Source organism: Scyliorhinus canicula, unplaced genomic scaffold (assembly GCF_902713615.1).
Source record: "Scyliorhinus canicula unplaced genomic scaffold, sScyCan1.1, whole genome shotgun sequence".
Classification (NCBI taxonomy): domain Eukaryota; kingdom Metazoa; phylum Chordata; class Chondrichthyes; order Carcharhiniformes; family Scyliorhinidae; genus Scyliorhinus; species Scyliorhinus canicula.
Genome location: NW_024055881.1, coordinates 38011 through 62947, shown reverse-complemented (window position 1 = coordinate 62947; position 24937 = coordinate 38011). Strand labels below are relative to the sequence as shown.

Here is a 24937-nt window from a genome sequence, read left to right as displayed (position 1 = left end):
GCGACCTGATAGAGGTCTACAAAATTATGAGGGGCATAAACAGAGTGGATCGTCAGAGGCTTTTTCCCAGGGTAGAGGGGTCAATTACTAGGGGGCATAGGTTTATTTAAGGGTCATCTTGACAAATACATGAATAGGATGGGATTAGAGTGGTACGGACCCAGGAAGTGTTGAAGATTTTAGTTTATACGGGCAGCTTGGTCGGCAGGGGCTTGGAGGGCCGAAGGGCCTGTTCCTGTGCTGCACTTTTCTTTGTTCTTTGTTCAATTTAGAGTGCCCAATTCATTTTTTGCAATTAAGGGCCATTTTAGCGTGGCCAATCTACCTACCCTGCACATCTTTGGATTTGTGGGGGTGAGACCCACACAAGAATGTGCAAACTCCACACAGACAGTGACCCGGGTCGGGATCAAACCCGGGTCCTCGACGACATGAGGCAGCGGTGCTAACCACAGCGCCACCCACTTTTTATACGTTTCTGTGAATCCCCCCTCATTCTTCTGAACTCCAGCGAATACAATCCTAACCAATTCAACCTAATCTGCACACCTTTGAACTGTGGGAGGAAACCGGAACACCTGGAGGAAACCCACACAGACAGGGGGAGAACGTGCAAACTCCGCACAGACAGGGTGGGAATTCAACCTTGATGCTGTGAGGCAGCAGTGCTAAGCACTATGCCACCCCTTGTCTTGCAACCCTCAAGAGAAAAACAAATCCTTATCTCCATCTGAAATGGGTGACAGCCTTACTTTGCAACAGTGATGTGGGTTGTTCCAGATTCTCCCACAAGAGGAAACATCCTCTCCACATCCACCCTGTCAAGACCCCTCAGGATCTTATATAGTTAAATCCAGGTTTTACCCAAAACTTTAAATCTGTGTCCCGACTGTTTGTACGATCAGTGAATGGAAACAGAGTTTCTTTGTCCACCCGATGGAAATCTGGCATAATCTTGTGTCCCTGAATCAAATCTCCTCTCAACCTCCTTTGCTGGATCCAGTCTGGTAAATTACCTCTGCACCTTCTCCAAGAACCTTCACATCCTTCCTGAAGAGTGGTGACCAGAGCTTTATGAAGATTCATCAAATAGAATTAGAACCATAGAATTCCTACATGGCAGAAGGAGGCCATTCGGCCCATTGAGTCTGCACCTATTCTCTGAAAGGGCACCCTGTCTAGGCCCACACCCCTATCCTGTCCCAGTAACCCCATAGCCCCACCTAACCTGCACATCCCTGGACACTAAGGGGCAATTTATCAAGGCCAATCCACCTAACTTTCCCTTCTTTGGACTGTTGGAGGAAACCTGAGCACCGGGTGGAAACCCACGCAGACACAGGGAGAAAGTGCAAACTCCACACACACAGTCACCAAGGCCGGAATTGAACCCGGGTCCCTGGCGCTGTGAGGTAGCAGTGCTAATTACTGTGCCACCAGAAGCATAGTTTTGGTTTCATTATTACTGTTTATGAAGCTCAAGATCAAATTTGCTTTGCCAACTACTCTCTTGATGTCTTGTAGATGTACAAAATCCCTCTTCACCTCTTTCTCTCTCCTCCCAAAGAGGCCAGTTGGGTTTTATAACAATCCAGCAGTTTTCATGGCCACTTCTTTTCCCAGTGTTGACCCCACAAATGACCAGATTCATTCAGTTTCACAACCTGCCTTTGTGGGTTCTCTCTCACTCCCTATTTACTGTTTTGAATCCGTTTCACAGGGTGTTCGAAGGGGAGGCTTCAAAGTCCGGAAACTCAAACCAAGCATCACATCAGGATCTGACAGAGTCCTCAATTCATCGTATCCTGAATATCAGCAGATTTTGAACATGGAACGAAAAAGCATCGTTCACAGTGGAGAGAAACCATACACGTGTTGTGTGTGTGGACAAGGATTCAGTCAATCATCAGGCCTCACAAGCCACAAATGCAGTCACACCGAGGAGAAACCATGGAAATGTGCAGACTGTGGGAAAGGATTCACCTCCCCATCCAAGCTCGAAACTCATCAACGCAGTCATACTGGGGAGAGACCATTCACCTGCTCCAAGTGTGGGAAGGGATTCACTCAGGTATCCAACCTGCAAAAACACCAGCGAGTTCACACTGGGGAGAGGCCGTTCACCTGCTCTCAGTGTGGGAAGGGATTCATTAATTCAACCAATCTGCTGATACACCAGCGAATTCACACTGGGGAGAGGCCATTCAACTGCTCCAAGTGTGGGAAGGGATTCACTCAGGTATCCAACCTGCTGAGACACCAGCAAATTCACACTGGGGAGAGGCCATTCACCTGCTCCAAGTGTGGGAAAGGATTCACTCAATCTTCCGACCTGCAGAAGCACCAGCGAATGCACACTGGGGAGAGACCGTTCCAATGTCCAGACTGCGGGAAATGCTTTAAAAGTTCTGGGGAACTGATGCTCCATCAACGTGTTCACACTGACGAGAGACCGTTTAGGTGCTCTCACTGTGGGACTGGATTCAGAGAATCAACTCAGCTCACTGTACATCAGCGAATTCACACTGGGGAGGGGCTATTCACCTGCTCCGAGTGTGGGAAGGGATTCACTCAGTCATCCAGTCTGCTGAATCACCAGCGAATTCACACTGGAGAGAGACCGTTCACCTGCTCTGTGTGTGGGAAGGGATTCACTCAGTCATCCTCCCTACTGCGACACCAACGAGGCCACAAACCACGGTGAATGAATTTTGCTGTTTACTCACATTCAGGACTGAACCACGTTCATTTGGGTCTCTTTCTGCTGATAACAAACTCCAGCCCATTTACAGGGGCTCATATTCTGCCTAAAAGTCAAATAAATTAGATTTGTGTTAAATGCGCAGTGTGTTGAAACTTTTTAATATCTCTGACACAAGTTAGTTCCTTTTGAAATACTCTCGCTCTCCCCTGTCTCTTCCATCCTCACCTCCAACAAGAAGTGTGAGGAGCTTGTGGAGCTTCTTGTGACTGAGATTGAGTCAATCCGATCAGCTGCCTCTGCTGCTTCCCTCCCTTCCACGAGCCCACCGGATCAAACTGTCTCTAAATCTCATCCTTTCCCAAGCCCTGAACCCACATCTTTCTCTAGTTTCTCTCCCATCTCCCCTCATGCCCTCTCAGAGCTCATCTTGTCCATGAGACCCAGCTCCTGCTACATCGACCCTATTCCCACTGAGCTACTGATAGGCCAACTACCCTGTGTCCATGGATATTGTCAACATTTCTCTCTCTTCAGGTACTGTCCCTCTGTCCTTCAAATCTGCCATCATCACCCTCTCCACAATAAAACAAACCCTTGACCCTGCCATCCTTACAAATTACTGCCCCATCTTCAACCTCCCTCTCCTCCCCAAACTCTTTGAACATATTGCCACCTCCCAAATCCTTGCCCATCTTTCCCAGAATACCCATGTTTGAATCCCTTCAATCAGGTCTCTGCTCTGTCACAGTGAAATACAAGAGAAAAACAGAATCTCACATGGAGAGAACGACAGACAATCCGGGAGCTTGGATGCAAGGGTAGCACAGTGGGTATCACTGTTGGTTCACAGCACCAGGGACCCGGGTTCGATTCCCAGCTTGGGTCTGTGCAGAGTCTGCAAGATCTCCCCGTGTCTTTGTGGGTTTCCTCTGGGTGCTCCACTTTCCTGCCACAGTCCAAAGATGTGCAGATGAGGTTGAAATGTTATGCTGGCACATACTCGATGGGCTGAATGGCCTCCTCCTGCACTGTAAATTCTCTGATTCTATGAGGTGAGATTGTCCCAGGTGATGTTAAACACTCAGGCGGGAAAGACAAAAATCTACAACGTGTTTAAAGCAGCTGATTTATTTCACCAATATCCTAGAATGTTAAACTCCAGTCCCTTAGAGGTTATTATCATCAGAAACAAACTCCAACTCTCAGAGTAAAAACCTCAAAGTTCTGGTACAGAGAGAGGCCATTTGGCCCATTGTGTGTGTGCTGGCTGCAGTGGAGCTATTCAGCTTAATCCCATTTTGCAGATCTCAGTCGATTGCCCTGTATGTCCCAGTCCTTCAATTGGATATCCAAGACGTTTATTTTAAACTGATCGGGGTTTCTGCTTCTATGACCCCATCAGACAGCGAGTCCTAAACTCCCACCACTGAAATGATGACGTCCTGGAAGCAACAGCTTTGCCAAAAGAAGTATCCATTCTAAAGTGCAAGGCCCATACTGAAGACAACACTATAGAAGCACAAGGAAACACCCTTGCAGACCGAGTAGCAAAGGAAGCTGCCTCCCAGTGGGATTCTTCAGCAGAAACAAGACACATCTACAAATTGGGAGTGACCGATTTATTACAAGATCTACGTGAAATGCAACATGTCTCTACACAAGAAGAGAAATGGTCATGGTTAGACTCGGGTATCCAGTGGTATGATGATATTTGGAGACAAGTTCAGACGGATAAACCAGTTGCACCACAGGCACTGATGCCATTTCTGGCCCAACAGATCCATTCATGGGGACATTTAGCCCCAGGACAGATGATGACTCGATTCCAGAAAAGTTGGTGTGGCACGGGATTCAAAAAACATACACCATTGGTAACGAACCACTGTGCAACCTGTCAAAAGAACAACTTAGGATTCTATAACATCAATGCCTCAGCAAAAAGCTCCTGCCCCTGCAGGACCATTCCAGAACATACATGTCGATTACATCACCCTTCCTGCATGTCAAAGATACACTGATGTCCTTGTAATAGTGGATACGTTCTCGAGATCAGTAAAGGCTGCTCCAGCCAGGAGGGCTACAGCCACCCATACAGCCAAAGTCCTACACAAAGACGATATTCCCAGATGGGGAGTACCAGCTAGCATTGACTCAGACAATGGAACCCACGTTACAGGTGCTGTTTGCCAGGAGGTGTGCAGGTTACTGAACATTGATTGGAATCTACATTGCCCTTATCATCCAGAACCATCAGGACAAGTGGAACACATGAATCAGATTTTAAAAGAACGACTGTCCAAATACAACCAAGAAGGCAGGAATTGGATTCAAGCCTTGCCACTAGTTTTGTGCAGTTTCAGAGCAACCCCAAACAGAACCACAGGCCGAAGCCCATTTGATCTCATCACTGGCCATGTCCCTGCCAGGAACTATTGACTTAAGAAAGGCAGATTTTCATCTGATGAGTGATGCTTTACTCAGTTATTGTCAAACTTAACAAATGCTGTCAGGTGTCGGCGGCGTGGGGCGATCCTCCTGAGGGGGGGCGGGGGCACGACTTGGTGCCCGGCAAATCCGTTTACAGAAAACAAATTCAGCATGAACCGTTCGCAGCCAAGTGGGAAGGCCCCTACCAGATATTACTCACAACCCAGTCAGCCGTGAAACTCCAAGGAAATAAATCATGGATTCACACGTCACATGTGAAGCGCACGTTCCAAAATCAGAATCTGTAAAAATGTTTGCCATAATATAGATTTTCAGTTCCATGTTTGGCCCAGCAGGCCTTATCCAGGAGTTCAATGTTAACACGTTCCTTTACATGTCCTATACCTATGTCAGAGACTTTAACGTCTCTAAGTGCTGGGTCTGTTCTTCTATCCCTACCAATTCCCAAGCAGGTATCCCACTACAGCCTGTTCCTTTTGCTTTATCCCAAATGGCAGAAAGGCACATTTTCCAAAATCCCGACTATACCCTTCCCCAATGTGGAGACACCAGAACCAAAGAAATGATAAACCATGAGGTTAAGAGATGGCGATCTGCAGGCTGCCCACTAAACACTTTCAAGGGATGGTATCAACATGTCTATGATCAGAAACAGAAACCACCCCAAGTAACCTTCCCAACTGGTCATAATCATACTGGGACCATATGTTTAATCAGCTATAATCATAGAGCATGGAATGCTGGATACAGTAAATGTGAATATTATTTGGATGTGAGTGCCAGTAAAATGTGCACTCATGACACAAGAAAGGTAGTGGTCCAGGGACATCAAGAGAATCCCATCGACTTTAAAGGGCTACCTAATCACACCGATGGGACAAATTTTACAGAAGTTGGTCCCAACAAGTGGTTGCCCAATGTTCTACCTATAATGGCACCTATTACATCTGCTGTAATACTGCATAATCTTGGCTCCCAGTGAGCTGGAGAGGAGAGTGCTATTTAGGATTCATTCTCACCTTTATCCGCCATTCCCATTCCCTTTCCCTAGCCGATGCTATAAACGCAGACTCAAAACATGGACCTCTCATCCCACAGTTTGAGAAATATCAACCTACCACTATCATCAAGGGGTCTAAACATGAGATCACAGGGGCTGAGAAATTCTTTTCTACTCTCATCCCTGCCTATGGCGTCTCGTATTGACCAGAGAATATATTAAATTGGCTGCAGAGTTTGAGAAAACAGCCAATGACACTGCCCGAGCCCGAAGTACCATTTCAGCTGAGACGCTAGCCATTCCAACTGTGGCTTTACAGAATCGGATGGCACTTGACTATTTGCTCACCGAAAAAGGTGGCACCGGTGCCCTGATTGGTGCAGAGTGTTTCACCTATGTCCCAGATAATTCAGAAGAAATCAAAAGCTTGTCACCACATATTCAAGAAGAAGTTAGGAAACTTTACCAACCCTCTGACACCACTCTTTGGGGATGGCTCTCTGGACGGGTGGGTGGCACAGGAATTTCCATCATTCAGGGATTTCTCTTATTTTTTATTTTTGGGCTTGTCATTTAGGTAGTGATCTTGCCAATCAGATGCATTGGCCAATGTATGGCTACCCATAATGCCCCAACAATCAAAGTGGTTCATAGTGGTCAAACTGCACCATCAGCCCATGACATTGAACAAGGCTCCTACTATTGAACTGTTATTTCTGCATTATTGCATTATTACCCAATTATTACTGCAATCATATTATCAATTTCCATTATTACTGAATTGTCATTGTACCGTATAATTACTTTTTTGAATAAAATACTTCCAGAATGCTTGTAACGCTTGCAAAGCTTTGTCCGCTCCAGTGTTGAAGGCTGTTCTCAAACAAGTGAACTATTCAAGACAATGTGAATGAGTTCCTCCCCACGCTTACTTCTATCCTGTCACATTTCTTCCTTAATTTCTATGCGTTATTTTGATTCATCTTATTAATCTTTGGAAGAATAAAAAGGGGGGACTGATAAAAATTAGCTTTTCTAGTTAGATATAGATGATAATGGTAAAAAGGTTAAATGAGAACTCATTCAGCATATTAAGCATTATTTGAGTGCAACCATAGCTGGAAACCCATTAAGGGTAATCCATTAGGGCGTTTGTTAAGCGGCAGGTGGTGGAATTTCTGCTATTGCCGCCAAGGGGAGTGCAGGATAGGGTGCTCTCGGGGACGTGGGTCGGTGAGGGTAAGATCTCGGCAATTTATCAGGTGATGCAGGAGGGGGGGGGGGGGGAGGCCTCGGTGGAGGAGCTGAAAGCAAAGTGGGAGGAGGAGCTAGGGGAGAAGATCGATGAGGGGACGTGGGCAGACGCCCTGGGGAGGGTGAATTTGTCCTCTTCTTGCACACGGCTCAGCTTAATTCAGCTGAAGGTGCTGCATAGGGCGCACATGACTGGAGCCAGGCTGAGCCGGTTCTTTGGGGACGAGGACAGGTGTGGGAGGTGTTTGGGAGGCCCGGCGAATCACTCACATTGGAGGGGTTCTGGAAGGGGGTGGTGGGGACCTTGTCCAAGGTGGTCGGTGCCAGGGTGGAACTGGGCTCTGGGCTCGCTATCCTTGGGGTAGCGTTAATCCAGATCATATACTTTAGTTTTCTTTCATTAAACATAGATTTTAACATTTGCAAATTGCTTGTGACAAGCAAGGTCAGTGACGCCAACTAGCTAAAAGACCCCATTGTCTGCTGCTGCTTTTCCAGCACGGGCAGTCCTGTTTCCATGGTAATAGACAGTCTGAGGTCATAATGCCCTGAATGCTGTGTTTTTTCTAATTAATGTTGAGATGCAGGTGTCGATAGTTTGGAAAATTGTCAAGCGATGGAATGGGAAAATTCCACCAACATATTCAAATACCTATATCTTGTAATCGTAAATTGATGGACAGACACTTTGGTCGAATTGAGTAAATTATAAATTAGTTAAAGTCAATCAGTAGTAATAATAATACTAATCGTTTATTGTCACAAGTAGGCTTCAATGAAGTTACTGTGAAAAGCCCCTGGTCGCCACATTCCAGCACCTGTTTGGAGAGGCAGGTACGGGAATCGAACCCGTGCTCCTGGTATTGTTCTGCATTGCAAGACAGCTATTTAGCCCACTGTGCAAAACCAGCCCCAGTAAAACAAGGTCAGACTTTGAGATAACAATTCTCTGAAGAATCACTTACCGGAATGAAAAAGTGCTTCTGTTGCTCTGTTCTGTTTCTCTTCTTGATCACTCCATCAATATTTCTGAAACCTTTGCTGCTCGCTTTGCTAATCACAATTACCCAGTTATTAGGTCAGCATGGTGGCACAGTGGTTAGCATTGCTGCCTACCGCGCTGAGGACCTGGGTTCGAATCCCGGCCCTGGGTCACTGTCCGTGTGGAGTTTGCACATTCTCCCCGTGTTTGCGTGGGTTTCACCCCCACAATCCAAAGATGTGCAGGGTAGGCGGATTGGCCATGCTAAATTGCCCCTTAATTGGAAAAAATAATTGGGTACTCTAAATTTATTCAAAAAAATTACCCAGTTATTTTATCTGGTGTATTATGATTTGAATGAAAACTCAACTTCTGTATTCGCTAAAGACAATTAATCTGACTAGCTTGCTGCAGGGCGAGTTCTTTCTAAATTTTGTATTAAAAACAAGTTTTCCAGTGGCACAGCTGACAAAGTTCAACTGGACTTTGCCAAAAAGCACAGACTTGATCTCTGTTATTTGGGAGCTGAGAAGGGATAACGCATATCCAGGGTTCCGAATAGACACAGAGATCCATTAGCCCCCTTCCACTCCCAATCCTCTGCGAATTACTTTAAATCTAAACCCCTTGGTTATTGATCTGTTAATGAAATAGATCCTTCTTATCCATTCTATCCGGGCCCCTCAGAATGTTAAACACCTCAATTAATCTCTCCTCAGCGTTCTCTGTTCCACAGAAAACCACCTCGGCCTCTCCAATCTTTCCTCATTGTTAAAATTCTCCATTTGTGTCGACATCCTGGTCAATCTCCTCTGCATCCTCTCTGGGAAGAACACATCCTTCCTGTAATGTGGTGACCAGAACTGTACTCAGTAATGCAGCTGTGGTTTAACTAGTCTTTTGGACAGCTCCAGTATAACCTCCCCGATCTTATAATAAAAACAGAAAATGCTGGAAATACTCAGCAGCTCTGGCAGCATCTGTGGAGAGAGGGGTTTCAGGTCTTCCCTCCAATAGAAATTGCCGGGAATATTCCCAGCTCTAGTACTCTCTGTCCCCGTGAATAACAAAGTATCCTCTCTGCCTTTCCAATCACCGTATCTACCTCTCCTGTCACCTTCAGGGATCTGTGAACATGCACTCTAATGCCCCTCTGTCCCTCCAAACCTCACTATCATACCATTCATATTCTTTCCCTTTGTTGTGTTTGTCCTCCCCAAATGTATTTATTATCCCGCGCTTCTCTGGATTGACCTCAGTTTGCTACTTTTCTGGCCGACTGATCAGTCTATTGATGTCTTCCTGCAGTCATTACAGCCTTGGTTCAAACATGGACAAAAGCGCTGAATGCCAGAGGTGAGGTGAGAGTGTCTGCCCTTGACATCAAGGCAGCACTTGACCGAGTATGGCATCCAGGAGCCCCAGCTAATCTGGAGTCAATGGGAATCGGTGAAAACTCTCCGCTGGTTGGAGTCGTATCTGGCACAAAGGAAGATGGTTGTGGTGGTTGGAGGCCAAACACTTCAGCTCCAGGACATCACTGCAGGCGTTCCTCAAGGTAGTGTCCCAAGCCCAACCATCTTCAGCTGCTTCATCAATGACCTGCCTTCAGCGTAAGGTCAGAAGTGGGGACATTTGTGGATGACTGCACAATGTTCAGCACCATTCGCCAACCCTCAGATAATGAAGCAGTCCATGTCTAAATGCAGCAAGACCGGGACAATATCCAGACTTGGGCTGATAAGTGGCAAGCTATATTCGTGCCACACAAGTGCCAGGCAATGGCGGCGGGGAACAGAGGGAAGTAGATCCTTGGAAAATAGGAAACAGGATCTGGATCAGCGCAGGCTGGGAGGGCCGAAGGGCCTGTTCCTGTGCTGTAATTTTCTTTGTTCTTGTTCTTTATCTCCTACAAGAGAGGATCTATCCATCATTTAATGACATTACCATCGCTGAATCCCCCGCTATCAACAATCCTGGGCTGGGAGACGGTGAGGGGGGGTTGGGGGGGGGGGGGTGCCATTGATCAGAAACTGAACTGGACTAGCCATATTAATACTGCGGCTACCAGGGCAGGTTAAAGGTTAGGAATCCTACAGTGAGTAACTCATCTCCTGACCCCTCAAAGTCTGTCAACCATCTAAAAGGCACAAGTCAGGAGTGTAATGGAATACTCTTCACCTGCCTGGAGTACAGCTCCAACAACACTCAAGAAGCTTAACACCATCCAGCCAAATCAGCCCGCTTGATTGCTCCCTCTTCCACAAACATTCAAACCATCCATCATTGACGAACAGTGGCAGCCATGTGTTCCACCTACAAGGTGCACTGCAGTAACTCACCAATGTTCTTTAGTCAGTAACTTCCAAACCAATGACCATTACCATCTAGAAGGCCAAGAGCAGCAGATCACTGGGAACCCCACCACCTGGAGACTCCCCTCCAAGTCACTCATGACCCTGACTGGGAAATATATCACCGTTTCTTCCTGTCGCTGGGAGAAAATCCTTGAACTCTCTCCCTAACAGCACAGTGGGTGTACCTACACCTGAAGCACTGCAGTGGTTCAAGAAGGAAACTCCCCGCCACGTTCTGAAGGGCAACTAGGGATGGGCAATAAATGCTGGCCCAACCAGTGAAGTCCACTTCCCATAAATGAATAATAAAAGTCTGCAGCTTTCTTTCTCACTGTCAAAAAGACCGCAAATTACTTAATCCTGTCCCCATGTTAAAGTCTAAAGCATTGATATAGAACTCAAGAAGCATGGAATCGTGACCTAGGAAATCTAAAATCCCACTGGAAATACTCCACCAATCACAAACATACCTCTCCACCACTGCCCTTTGCTTCCTGCTGCTCCAGCTGATGTCACTTCCTGCACTTGTGATTGTTCTGGACATGATAAGTATCCTGGCTTTCCCACGTGGAGCAGGACTGGAATCCCCGGCCAGGTCTTTAGTTATGTGATTAGTTGACTTAAGCAAAATAAATTTAAGATTAAAATAAATAAATATTCATCAGCTTCTCAGCAATCAGTTTCTTCAATTGAGCTGAAGTCACCTTTTATCCTGAATTAACTGAAATGTTTTGATAATTGTTTTTTAAAATAAATTTAAAGTATCCAATTCTTTTTTTTCCAATTAAGGGACAATTTAGCAGGGATTCACCTACCCTGCACATCTTTGGGTTGTAGGGGTAAGACACATGCAGACACAGGGAGAATGTGAAAACTCCACACAGACAGTGATCCAGGGCCATGATCAAAACCAGGTCCTCAGCACCTTCAGGCAGCAGTGCTAACCAGTGTGCCATCATGCCACCCGTTTTTGGTAATTGTTAATATCTAAACCTCTCAAATGATTAATTGACTAAAAATTCAGACGTCTTTACTCTTACAATGCCAACTTCATCTTTATCCCCTGGATTTGATTAACGGACCGCAAACTGTAATTCTCTGAACGATGATCAGATTATTTCAGTTTTGTGATAATTAATGAATCGTCTCACTTTATAATTGATGAATGCCGTGACCAGGATGTGCTCCCCACAGGATTGGGATGGCCTGTCATTGCCACAGGACTGGGATGCCCTGTCATTGCCACAGGACTGGGATGGCCTGTCATTGCCACAGGACTGGGATGGCCTGTCATTGCCACAGGACTGGGATGCCCTGTCATTGCCACAGGACTGGGATGCCCTGTCATTGCCAAGGGACTGGGATGCCCTGTCATTGCCACAGGACTGGGATGCCCTGTCATTGCCAAGGGACTGGGATGGCCTGTCATTGCCACAGGACTGGGATGCCCTGTCATTGCCACAGGACTGGGATGCCCTGTCATTGCCAAGGGACTGGGATGGCCTGTCATTGCCACAGGACTGGGATGGCCTGTCATTGCCACAGGACTGGGATGGCCAGTCATTGCCACAGGACTGGGATGGCCTGTCATTGCCAAGGGACTGGGTTGGCCTGTCAATGCCACAGGACTGGGATGGCCTGTCATTGCCACAGGACTGGGATGCCCTGTCATTGCCACAGGACTGGAATGCCCTGTCATTGCCACAGGACTGGGATGGTCTGTCATTGCCACAGGACTGGGATGGTCTGTCATTGCCACAGGACTGGGATGGCCAGTCATTGCCACAGGACTGGGATGCCCTGTCATTGCCACAGGACTGGGATGGCCTGTCACTGCCACAGGACTGGGATGCCCTGTCATTGCCACAGGACTGGGATGGCCTGTCATTGCCAAGGGACTGGGATGCCCAGTCATTGCCACAGGACTGGGATGCCCTGTCATTGCCACAGGACTGGGATGCCCTGTCATTGCCACAGGACTGGGATGCCCTGTCATTGCCACAGGACTGGGATGGCCTGTCATTGCCAAGGGACTGGGATGCCCTGTCATTGCCACAGGGCTGGGATGGCCTGTCATTGCCACAGGACTGGGATACCCTGTCATTGCCGCAGGACTGGGATGGCCTGATTTTGCCTTTATTTATTCCATTATTAACTGACTGAAGCAACAATAAACTGGAGGTTAAAATAAATAAAGATTCATCAACCACTCACCAATCAGCTCATTCCATTTGCCTGAAGTCACGTTATTTTTATCAGGAATTAACTGAAATGATTTTCTTCAATCTTATTACCTAAACAGATTGGATTTTAACTTACTGAAGAATTCAGACTTTTTCACTGCTCCAATCACTTGTCATTCAGCTTCAACTTATCCTCTTGATTTGATCAACAAAACACTAACTGCAATTATATAAATAATCAAATTGATTCAGGTTTATACTAATTAATGAATCATGACTCAGTACATTAATGCAGTGACCAGCATGCTTCTCAGCATAATCTCCTTGCTTTTATATTCCAGGCCTCATCCAAGAAAGGATTCTTGGCTGCCTGATCGATCTATCCAGCTACATGTGGATAGGGACTCCAATGCCTCTCTGTTGCTCTATGTTCTCAGTATCATTCTATTTATAGTTCATTCCCTTGTCTTGTTTTCACTGAAATTCATTATCTCTCACTGTTTGCAGCACAGCAATTATCACTGTTCACAGCGCCAGGGTCCCAGGTTCGATTCCCAGCTTCGGTCACTGGTCTGTGCGGAGTCTGCATATTCTCTCTGCAGCTGTCTGGGTTTCCTCCAGGTGCTCCAGTTTCCTCCCATAATTCCTGAAAGACATGCTTGTGAGGTGAATTGGACATTCTGAACTCTCCATCTGTGTACCTGAACAGGCACCAGAATGTGGCGATTAGGGGATTTTCACAGTCACTTCATTGCACTGTTGGCGTTAGCCTACTTATGACAATAATAAAGATTATTATTAAATTGAATTCCGGGGCGGCAGGTTGGCGCATTGGGGTATGTGGAACATTCCTTGTTCCAGGCCTACCCGGGTCACCTCCCATAACCCCTTTACCGGTACATTGATGACTATTTTGGTGCTGATTTATGCTGTCGTCCGGAACTGGAAAATATTCATCAACTTTGCTTCCAGTTTCCACCGCTTCATCACTTTCAACTGGTCCATCTTAGGCTCCTCCCCTCCCTTCCCTTCCTTGACCTTGCTAGCTCCATTTCTGGCAATAGACTATCTACTAATATCTATTACAATCCCACTGACTCCCACAGCTATCTTCGCACCCTACACCCTGTAAGGACTCCCTCCCTTTCTCTCAGCTCCTCCGCCTCTGTCGCATTTGTTCCGATGATGCCACTTACCAAAGTGGTGCTTCAAATGTGTTCCTTCTTCCTCAACCATGATTCATCACCTACAGCTGTAGTCAGGGCCCTCAACAGTGCGCGGTCCATCTCCCACACCACTACCCTCACCCCGTCCCCTCCCTCCAAGAACAAGGATAGAATCCCCCTCATTCTCACATTTCACCCCACCACCCTCCGTATACAAAGCATAATCCTCTGCCATTTTCGCCAACTTCAACATGATGTCACCACCAAACACATCTTCCCATTCACTCCCTCTGTCAGCATTCCACAAAGACCGTTCCCTCCAAGATAATCTAGTCCACTCCTCCACAATACCCACCTCTCCCATCACCTATGGCACCTTCCCATGCAATCGCAGAAGGTGCAACACCTGCCCTTTTACCTCTTCCATGCTTAACATCCCAGGCCCAAAACATTAATTCCAGGTTTAAGCAGCGTTTCACATGCACCTCTTTCAATTTGGTCTATTGCATTCACTGCTTCCAATGTGGTCTCCTCTATGTCAGAGAGACCAAATGTAGATCTTCACTCTGTGCGCATTCAGGTCCCTGACCTTTCCGTTGATTGCCATTTTAACACAAGACCCTGTTCCCATGCCCACATGCCTGTCCTTGGCCTGCTGCAATGTTCCAGCGAAGCTCAAAGCAAACTGGAGGAACAGCATCTCATCTTCCAGTTGGGCAGCTACGGCTACAGCCGTTCCGGTCTCAACATTGAATTCAACAACTTCAGATGATTAGCTCGAGCCCACCTTGACCCCTTTATTTTCATTCCATTTCATTTGAACTGTCTTTTACCTTTTATTTATTTGTCTTTCTTTACATATATTTCCCCCCACTCTGTCCCACTATCTGATCCCCCCTTTCCCGCTGTTACCAGACTCCTAAACGACCCTCTTATGGACTGACCTCAGTAACACTACACCCCTGTATGCTTCATCTGATGCCGATGCCGATCACCTGAAGAAGGAGCCGTGCTCCGAAAGCTCGTGTTTGAAACAAACCTGTTGGACTTTAACCTGGTGTTGTAAGACTTCTTACGGTGTTTATGTAGTTACATTGTGTACCTTATGTTACCGTATTATGTATTTTCTTTTATTTCCCTTTTCTTTTCATGTACTTAATGATCTGTTGAGCTGCTCGCAGAAAAATACTTTTCACTGTACCTTGGTACACGTGACAATAAACCCGACTAACCTTTTGGACACCAAGGGGTAATTTAGCATAACCAATCCACCTGACCTGCACATTTTAGAACATAGAACATAGAACAGTACAGCACAGAACAGGACCTTCAGCCCTCAATGTTGTGCCGAGCCATGATCACCCTACTCAAACCCACGTATCCACCCTATACCCGTAACCCAACAACCCCCCCCCCCCTTAACCTTACTTTTATTAGGACACTACGGGCAATTTAGCATGGCCAATCCACCTAACCCGCACATATTTGGACTGTGGGAGGAAACCGGAGCACCCGGAGGAAACCCACGCACACAGGGGGAGGACGTGCAGACTCCACACAGACAGTGACCCAGCCGGGAATCGAACCTGGGACCCTGGAGCTGTGTTTAGCTCTCTTTTCCCTTGGTTTCTGTGGCTATGACTCATCTTTCATTCTCTCACCCTACAGTATAAGTATCTCCCACTTTCAACGGCTGTTAGCTTTGACAAAGAGGTATCTGGGCTCTTTTTTCTCCTTACAGATGCTGCCAGACCTGCTGAGATTTTCCAACATTTTCTCTTTTAGTTTCAGATTGCAGCAATTTGCTTTTGTTTAGAACAGCCATTTAAATCACTTTGGGAAATAGAACATATCACAACACCCATTTGCACGAATTTGCGTTTTATTTAACGAGGCAACAAAATATATCTTCGACTACCTATTCGGAGTTTCAATGATGCTGTTATTACCCAACATACCCAGCGTTTGTGAATCTGCCCTGATCACTCCACAGGAGCCCAGTACGCAGGCGCAATGCTGTATCTGGAGCATGCGCAGTGTCACTTTACTCCGAGCCCTGCAAGTGCGGGAGAGGCTTTTTTTGACAGGTTGACAGGTGAGGGTCGCTGGGGCGGAGGGAGGAATGGAGTCGGGTGTTCGGTTGGGGAAGGAGCGGAGACTTCATAAACACCTGGTGCAGGCTGCAAGCCCCGACAGGAGCCTGCCGGTCTCCTGCTTTATGCTCCAGGGCTTTTTCCCGGGAACAGGCCCGAGTTAATGGCCGCCATCTTGTTTCTGCGGGCAGCGGAGCGCATGCGCGGATTTGGGCGGACTAGTGGGCGGGGCCTCAGGGTCCTAGTGACCCGGATGGTGACAACACTCCAAACAAAACAGCTGGAGGAAATTCCACTGAGCTGACTGGGTGGGAGGAGGTCTGAAGGTTCAAATTAGAGCAAAATACTGCGGATGCTGGAAATCGGAAAGACATAAAATGTGGATGAATGAGCGGGTCTTTCAGCTTCTGAGGAGAGAAACAATTAATGTTTCGGATCGAAATGATCACAGCCGCAGGGACTGAGTATGCAGAGGGGAGGTTGGGGAAAGTAGATTGTTAGTGAGCAGGGGTAGTTGGAGTGAGTGGGGAAGGAGGTCTGAAGAGAGGAACCTGAGTGAGATGGGGAGGGGGTGGAGTTGAGTGAAGGGCTTCTGACTGAGTTGGGGAGGAAGTTTGATGAGAGTGACCTGAGTGGGAATGATGGTGAGGGCAATATGCTTCTGACTGTGAGGGGAGGGGATATTGACATTATATGTTGGGGACCAGCATGGAGTGTCTGGGAGCAGCCTAAGATCCAAGGGAGCTGTGTGCATACTGTTGGTGGGGAGAACAGGCAGAGTGTAAGTCAAATATTTTATATATGGAATGTTACAAGGGCATATTTTTGATTTGATTTATTGTCACATGTACCAAAGTGAAAAGTATTTTTCTGCGACCGAGGGAACGTACACAGTACATACATAGTAGACAAAAGAATAATCAACAGAGAAGATTCACAAATTGTACATCGACAAACAGTGATTAGTTACAGTGTGGAACAAGGGGGCAAACAAAGCAAATACATGAGCAAAAGCAGCATAGGGCGTCGTGAATAGTGTTCTCACAGGGAACAGATCACTCTGAAGGGTGTCGTTGAGGAGTCTTGTACCTGTGGGGAAGAAGCTGCTCCTATGTCTGGATGTGCGGGTCTTCAAACTTCTGTCTGATGGAAGGATCTGGAAGAAGGCAATGCCTGGGTGGGATGGGTCTCTGATAATGCTGTCTGCCTTCCTGAGGCAGCGGGAGGTGTAGACAGAATCAGTGTGGGGGTGGCAAGCTTGTGTGATGCATTGGGCTGAGTTCATCAAACGCTGCAGTTTTTTGTGACCTGGACCGAGCAGTTGCCAGACCAAGCTGTGATGCAGGACAACTCTTGGGCCTCCTCCTCCACCATGTAAATTATGTGCACTTGATACCCCTGATACTCCCACATGTCTCCAATTTCCACAATCTTCAGTCTCAACAGGTTTTTTCCATTCCCACATCAACACCTCCCACCCCAAGATGTCCCCTTTTCTCCAGTGGATTTGGTTACTCCTGGTGTTGGGTGAACAGGTATTAGTGTGAATACGCCCACAGGCAGCAGATTTTGACATGACCTTGTGTGGAGTTGAATCTGAGAGGCCGGCAAGGGGAACATTGTGTAGCTAAGGTTTGAGGTGACAAAAGAATGAATGCATTTCAATAAGTGTCGAGGGTTATGGGGAACTGGCAGGAAAATGGAGAGAAAGCTGAGATGAGGAGGGATCTTTACTCGAGGATGTGGTGAAGCTTTTGAATTCTGGAACTTCAGTCACCAAATATGTTCAAGACACAGACTAATAGGTTTCTAGATATTGAAGATGTCGAGGGATATGGGGGATAGTGTGGGAAAACGGTGCTGAGGTAGATCGGCCAATGATCCCATTGAATGGTTCCGGATCGATGAGCCGAATGGCCGACTGCAGCTAGTATTTATTATGATCTCCTGGACAGGAAGCTGTGAGCTTGGATCTGTCAATCAGCCTGAATCAGCACCTTCAGGAGAATAGGGAGGGTGAATATTAGATACAGCAGAGTGAGAATGGAGGGAGAGTGTGTGGGATGGAGATTTACAGCTTTCGGGAAATAAGAGAGAGGAAAAAATGTGACATAGAAACAAGAATTGTCTGTTCTAAGTTTCTGCCCTGTGCTGGCAATGATGAATTTTGTAAATTGTTTTTACAGGATATTAGATGAGGAGGAATTACAGACAGAAATCTCAAAGGTCTCGTCTCGATCTGACAGTCACTCGATTCCTTGGAACCTGAATATCATCGGCCTTTCAATCCAGAAGGAGAAATGTTTGCCCGAACTGTCACCTAAAGATTTCAAACATCAGTGTGGATGGAAAAGCACCGAGACCCACACAACACACACCCAAGTGAGAGTGTTCCAGTGAACTGACTGTGGAAACATCAGTGTGACTGGAAAAGCACCGAGACCCACACAACACACACCCGAGTGAGAGAGTTCATAGACTCCCAGAATTTACAGTGCAGAAGGAGGCCGTTTGGACCATTGAGTCTGCACCATCCCTTGGAAAGATCAGCCTGCCGAAGCCCACACCTCCACCCTATCACCGTAACCCAATAACCCCTCCCAACCTATTTCGACACAAAGGGCAATTTAGCATGGTCAATCCTCCTAACCTGCACATCTTTGGACTGTGGAAGGAAACCGGAGCGCCCGGAGGAAACTGACGCAGACACGGGGAGAACGCGCAGACTCTGCACAGCCAGTATCAGTGAACTTACTATGGAAAGAGTTTTAACCAGTTACACAGCCTGAATAAACATAACATTCACACCAGGGAGAGACGTGTTCTGTCTGTGGAAGAGGCTTCAATTGATCATCCAACTTGGAGAGACACGAGGAGACCCACAACATGGAGAAACAGTGGAAATGTAGGGACTGTGGGAAGGGATTCAGAGCCCCATCTGAGCTGGAGATTCATCGACGCAGTCACACTGGGGAGAGGCCGTTCACCTGCTCTCAGTGTGGGAAGAGATTCAGTCAATTATCTAACCATCAGGCACACCAACGAGTTCACACTGGGGAGAGGCCATTCACCTGCTCTCAGTGTGGGAAAGGATTCTGTGATTCGTCCCACCTATTGAGGCACCAGCGAGTACACACTGGGGAGAGGCCATTCACCTGCTCTCCGTGTGGGAAGGGATTCACTCAGATAACGCACCTGCGCATTCACCAGCGAGTTCACGCTGGAGTGAGGCCATTCACCTGCTCTCAGTGTGGGAAAGGATTTACTGAGTTATCCACCCTGAAGACACACCAGCGAATTCACACTGGGGAGAAGCCATTCACCTGCTCTCAGTGTGGGAAGGGATTCACTCAGCCATCCGGCCTGCAGACGCACCAGCGAATTCACACTGTGGAGAGGCCATTCACCTGCTCTCAGTGTGGGAAGGGATTCACTCAGCCATCCGGCCTGCAGACGCACCAGCGAATTCACGCTGTGGAGAGGCCATTCACCTGCTCTCAGTGTGGGAAGGGATTCACTCAGTCCATCCGGCCTGCAGACACACCAGCGAATTCACGCTGGGGAGAGGCCATTCACCTGCTCTCAGTGTGGGAAGGGATTCACTCAGTTATCCACCCTGAAGACACACCAGCGAATTCACACTGGGGAAACACGGTTCACCTGCTCTCAGTGTGGGAAGGGACTCACTCGGTTATCTCACCTGCGGAGACACCAGCGGGTCCACACTGGGGAGAGGCCATTCACCTGCTCTCAGTGTGGGAAGGGATTCACTCAGTTATCTCGACCTGCAGGACACACCAGCGAGTTCACACTGGGGAAGAGGCCATTCACCTGTTCTCAGTGTGGGAAGGGATTCACTCAGTTATCCGACCTGCGGACACACCAGCGAGTTCACACTGGGGAGAGGCCATTCACCTGCTCTCAGTGTGGGAAAGGATTTACTCAGTTATCTCATCTGCGGACACACCAGCGAGTTCACACTGGGGAGACGCTGTCCACCCCACAATGTGAGATGGGATTGCATGTTGCACCGCTCCTGCTGTGACACCAACAATTTCACAATTGATTACAGGGGTTGGATTCTGCTGTTATTGTTTCTGCTCTGCAGCCAGGACTGCATTTTGTTCATTCTGACAGGTGGTCAAGTGGGGATGGTCGGAGGGTTTCTTTCTGCTGGACTGGCCGGTCTCACCAGCTTTGCCTCCAGTGGGCTGATGCTCTTTGAGCTTTGTTGCTAATACCTGGCTTCAAATTGCACAAGGATCTCCGAGTGAAAGGGTGTTTGGAAGTTTGAAGATATTTAGTTCCTATTTCTGTTTGGAACACCCCCCAAAGCCATGTTGCCATGGAGATGGGCCCTGGTGGTTACCTGGTTCTTTTCTTTAATTTATCTGGGTGTTCCTCACAGAAGAAAACTATCAGGGTATGAGGGGCAAGTTGTTTGAGGTGACTGGGAAACTGATTGGTACAGGGAATACCTAATATTCAAGGAATAATTACATATTTATCAGGGGGTCGGTTCAGCTCAGTTGGCTGGACTGACTGTTTGTGATGCAGATCAAGGCCAACAGTGAGGATTCAACTCCCGTACTGGCTGAGTTTATTCATGAGGGCCCGACCTTCTCAACCAGGCCCCTCGCCTGAGGTGTGCTGACCCTCGGGTTAAATCACCTCCAGTCAGCTCTCTCTCTGTCAACCTTAGCACTTCGCTTTACAGCAAGCCCACAGACAACCTCACGATGCTCCACTTCTCCAGCTTTCATCCGAAACACATTAAAGAAGCCATCCCCTATGGACAAGCCCTCCGTAAACACAGGATCTGCTCAGACGAGGAGGAGCGTAACAGACACATACAGATGCTCTCGTACGAACGGGATATGGCGCTCGACTCATCGATCGACAGTTCCAAAGCGCCACAGCAAAAAACCGCACCGACCTCCTCAGACGACAAACACGGGACACCACTGACAGAGTACCCTTCATCGTCCAGTACTTTCCTGGGGCGGAGAAACTACGACATCTTCTTCGCAGCCTTCAACACATCATCAATGAAGATGAACATCTTGCCAAGGGCATCCCCACACACCCACTACTGGCCTTCAAACAACCGCACAACCTCAAACAAACCATTGTTTGCAGCAAATTACCCAGCCTTCAGAACAGTGACCACGACTCCACACAACCCTGCCAGGGCAATCTCTGCAAGACATGCCAGATCATCGACTCGGATACCACCATTGCACGTGGTAACACCACCCACCTGGTACGCGGCACATACTCGTGCGACTCGACCAATGTAGTCTACCTCTTACGCTCCAGGAAAGGATGTCCCGAAGCGTGGTACATTGGTAAGACCATGCAGACACTGCGACAACGAATGAACGGGCATCATGCGACAATCACCAGGCAGGAATGTTCCCTTCCAGTCGGGGAACACTTCAGCAGTCAAGGGCATTCAGCCTCTGATCTCCGGGTAAGCATTCTCCAAGGTGGTCTTCAGGACACGCGACAACGCAGAATTACCGAGCAAAAACTTATAGCTAAGTTCTGCACGCATGAGTGCGGCCTCAACCGGATCTTGGATTCATGTTGCATTACATCCACCCCCCACCATCTGGCCTGGACTTGCAAAATCCTACCAACTGTTCTGGCTTGAGTCAATTCACACCTCTTTAACCTGTGATTATCCCTCTCCCTGGATCTGTCATGATTTGATTACCTGCAAATGCTCGCATTCCAAGCATTGTCCAGCATCTCTGACTTTGTCTATATAAATGTTTCTGGAACATACCTCTCCATTCACCAGAGGAAGGAGCTGCGCTCCAAAAGCTTGTGTTTGAAACAAACCTGTTGGACTTTAACCTGGTGTTGTAAGACTTCTTACTGTGCTCACCCCAGTCCAATGCTGGCATCTCCACATCATGTCAAAGAGGAGAGAAGCCTATGGTCCTCTGGGATTTTTGTGACTTTAATTTCACATATATACAACAAATACCGATTCCTTTAGGGAACAGAAATCCAACAGGAAAAGTAATGTAACCTTGGCTCACAAGAAAAGTTAAAGATTCCACAAGATCCATTGGAATTCAGCAAAGGAGGACCAAGAAACTGATGAGAGCAAACTGGTGAGAAACATAAAAACCGACTGGAAAAGCTTTGACAGGAATGTGAAAAGGAAAAGATTAGCAAAGACCAATGTGGGTCCATTCCAGGCAGAGACAGGAGAGTTTATAATGGGGAGTAAGGAAATGGCAGAGAAACTAAACAAAGTGAGTCTGTCTTCACAGAGGAAGATACAGAAATTGTCCCCAAAACAACAGAGAACCAAGGGACTCGCAGAGATTAGTATTGGTGAAAAAGTCGACCTGGAGAAATTAATGGGGCTGAAAGTGAATAAATCCCCAAAAGCTGGTGATCCACATCCCAGAGTTGAACGAGGTGGCTGTAGAGATCTCCATTCCTCATTCTAAATTCTCCTGACTCTATCTGGAATGGACAAAGCTTTGAGCCAAACATTTCCTTTTTACGTAGCCACAGAAACTTTTACTGTCCATTTTTATGTATTTTGCTAGTTCACATTCTATTCTATTCTCCCTTTTTTTCTTCGGTGTGTTGGTTGAAGAACTGAAGTAAATCAAAGAACAAAGAAAAGTACAGCACAGGAACAGGCCCTTCGGCCCTCCAAGCCCGTGCCGACCATGCTGCCCGACTAAACTGCAATCTTCTGCACTTCCTGGGTCCGTATCCCTCTATTCCCATCCTATTCATGTATTTGTCAAGATGCCCCTTAAACGTCACTATCATCCCTGCTTCCACCAACTCCTCCGGCAGCGAGTTCCAGGCACCCAATACCCTCTGTGGGGAAAGAACTTGCCTCCTACATCTCCTCTAAACCTTGCCCCTCACACCTTAGATCTATGCCCCCCAGTAATTGAACCCTCTACCCTGGAGTAAAACGTCTGACTATCCACTCTGTCTATGCCACTAATAACTTTGTAGACCTCTATCAGGTCGACACTCAACCTCCGTCATTCCAGTGATAACAAACCAAGTTTATTCAACCGCTACTCATAGCTAATGCCCTCCATACCAGGCAACATCCTGGTAAATCTCTTCTGCACCCTCTCTAAAGCCTCCACATCCTTCTGGTAGTGTGGCGACCAGAATTGAACACCATACTCCAAGTGTGGCCGAACTAAGGTTCTATACAGCTGCAACATGACTTGCCAATTCTTATACTCAGTGCACCGGCCAATGAAGGCAATCATGCCTTCATTCCATGAAGCAAGCATACTTCTTGACTACCTTCTCCACCTGTGTTGCCCCTTTCAGTGACCTGTGTACCTGTACACCTAGATCTCTCTGACTTTCAATACTCTTGAGGGTTCTACCATTCACTGTATATTCCCTACCTGCATTAGACCTTCCAAAATGCATTACCTCACATTTGTCCGGATTAAACTCCATCTGCCATCTCTCCGCCCAAGTCTCCAAATGATCTAAATCCTGCTGTATCCTCTGACAGTCCTCATCGCTATCCGCAATTCCACCAACCTTTGTGTCGTCTGCAAACTTACTAATCAGACCAGTTACATTTTCCTCCAAATCATTTATATATACTACGAACAGCAGTTCTTTCCTCGGGAATGAATCATCACTTTGGACAGGTTCTGAGACAATTCAGTTTCGACTTCCAGGACAGAGTAACTATAACCGTGGAGTGTGATTCCAGGTTATTTAACAGGGCAAAGTTCTAGTTTGTAGTTTACTGTGTAGTTTTCCAAGTTAAAGTAGCTTCTGGTTTGTTTGTTGCATTAAAAGTCATAAAACTTGAAGTCCTGCCGTCTGATCCTTTTAATTTGTTGACTGGGAATTTGATATTTTCTATGAAGTTGCTGACCTTTACGGAGATCCTAATCCACAAGTTTTGACTCCCTATTTGAGCCTCGGGCACCTTTCTGTCTCTATTGCTCGTGTCAATGACAGCCAGGTGATGGAGCTGAGGGCTGAATTTAGCTGAGAATAACGGAGCCTGTTCCCCAGTTGGGAAACTGCCATGGGCGTCGCTAATAGAGACAGGAAGGTGTTGGAGGCCTGACTGAAATGAAATGAAATGAAAATCGCTTATTGTCACAGGTAGACTTCAAATTAAGTTACTGTGAAAAGCCCCGAGTCGCCACATCCCGGCGCCTGTTCGGGGAGGCTGGTACTGGAATTGAACCGTGCTGCTGGCCTGCCTTGGTCTGCTTTCAAAGCCAGCGATTTAGCCTTGTGCTAAACTGGGAACTGGACCTCCAACCAATCAGGTTTCGGGGTCGGGGGGTGACAGAGGCTGGCGATAAAGTGACCCCCAGGGTTCAGTGCCCCGTGTCCAAAGCGGGGAGTCATGGGAACAGAGTACAGAGGAGCCAAAGGGAAACCATTTGGGACCCAGGACATTGTGAACATTCTGTCACTCTGGTTGTCTTTGATCCTCAATAAATGTTCTGTTAGTTTTTTTAACCATGTTCTGTTTTGTCAAATTTTGAACAGGAAAATATTTGAATTTGTTGGGCTTTTCCTGATTAAATATGTTCACTTTCGGGAAAGTGGGTGAGAGGGGTTGACAGGCTCTTTAACAGAAAGTGAGTCCATCTGAGGTAATTGGCAGAGGGGTAGAGGAGATTTGATTTTTCTTTTGACACAGTGATTGAAAATGGAGTTCAGAGACTCAATCGTGATTGACTAATTTATCAAGGTTCTCTGAGGAA

At 47.1% G+C, this 24937-nt stretch overlaps 1 pseudogene; it reads left to right on the top strand.

Annotated features, from left to right (window-relative positions):
* The first annotated feature begins 1852 nt into the window (after positions 1 to 1852).
* Positions 1853 to 20320, top strand: LOC119961258 (annotated as a pseudogene).
* The last annotated feature ends 4617 nt before the right edge of the window (positions 20321 to 24937 follow it).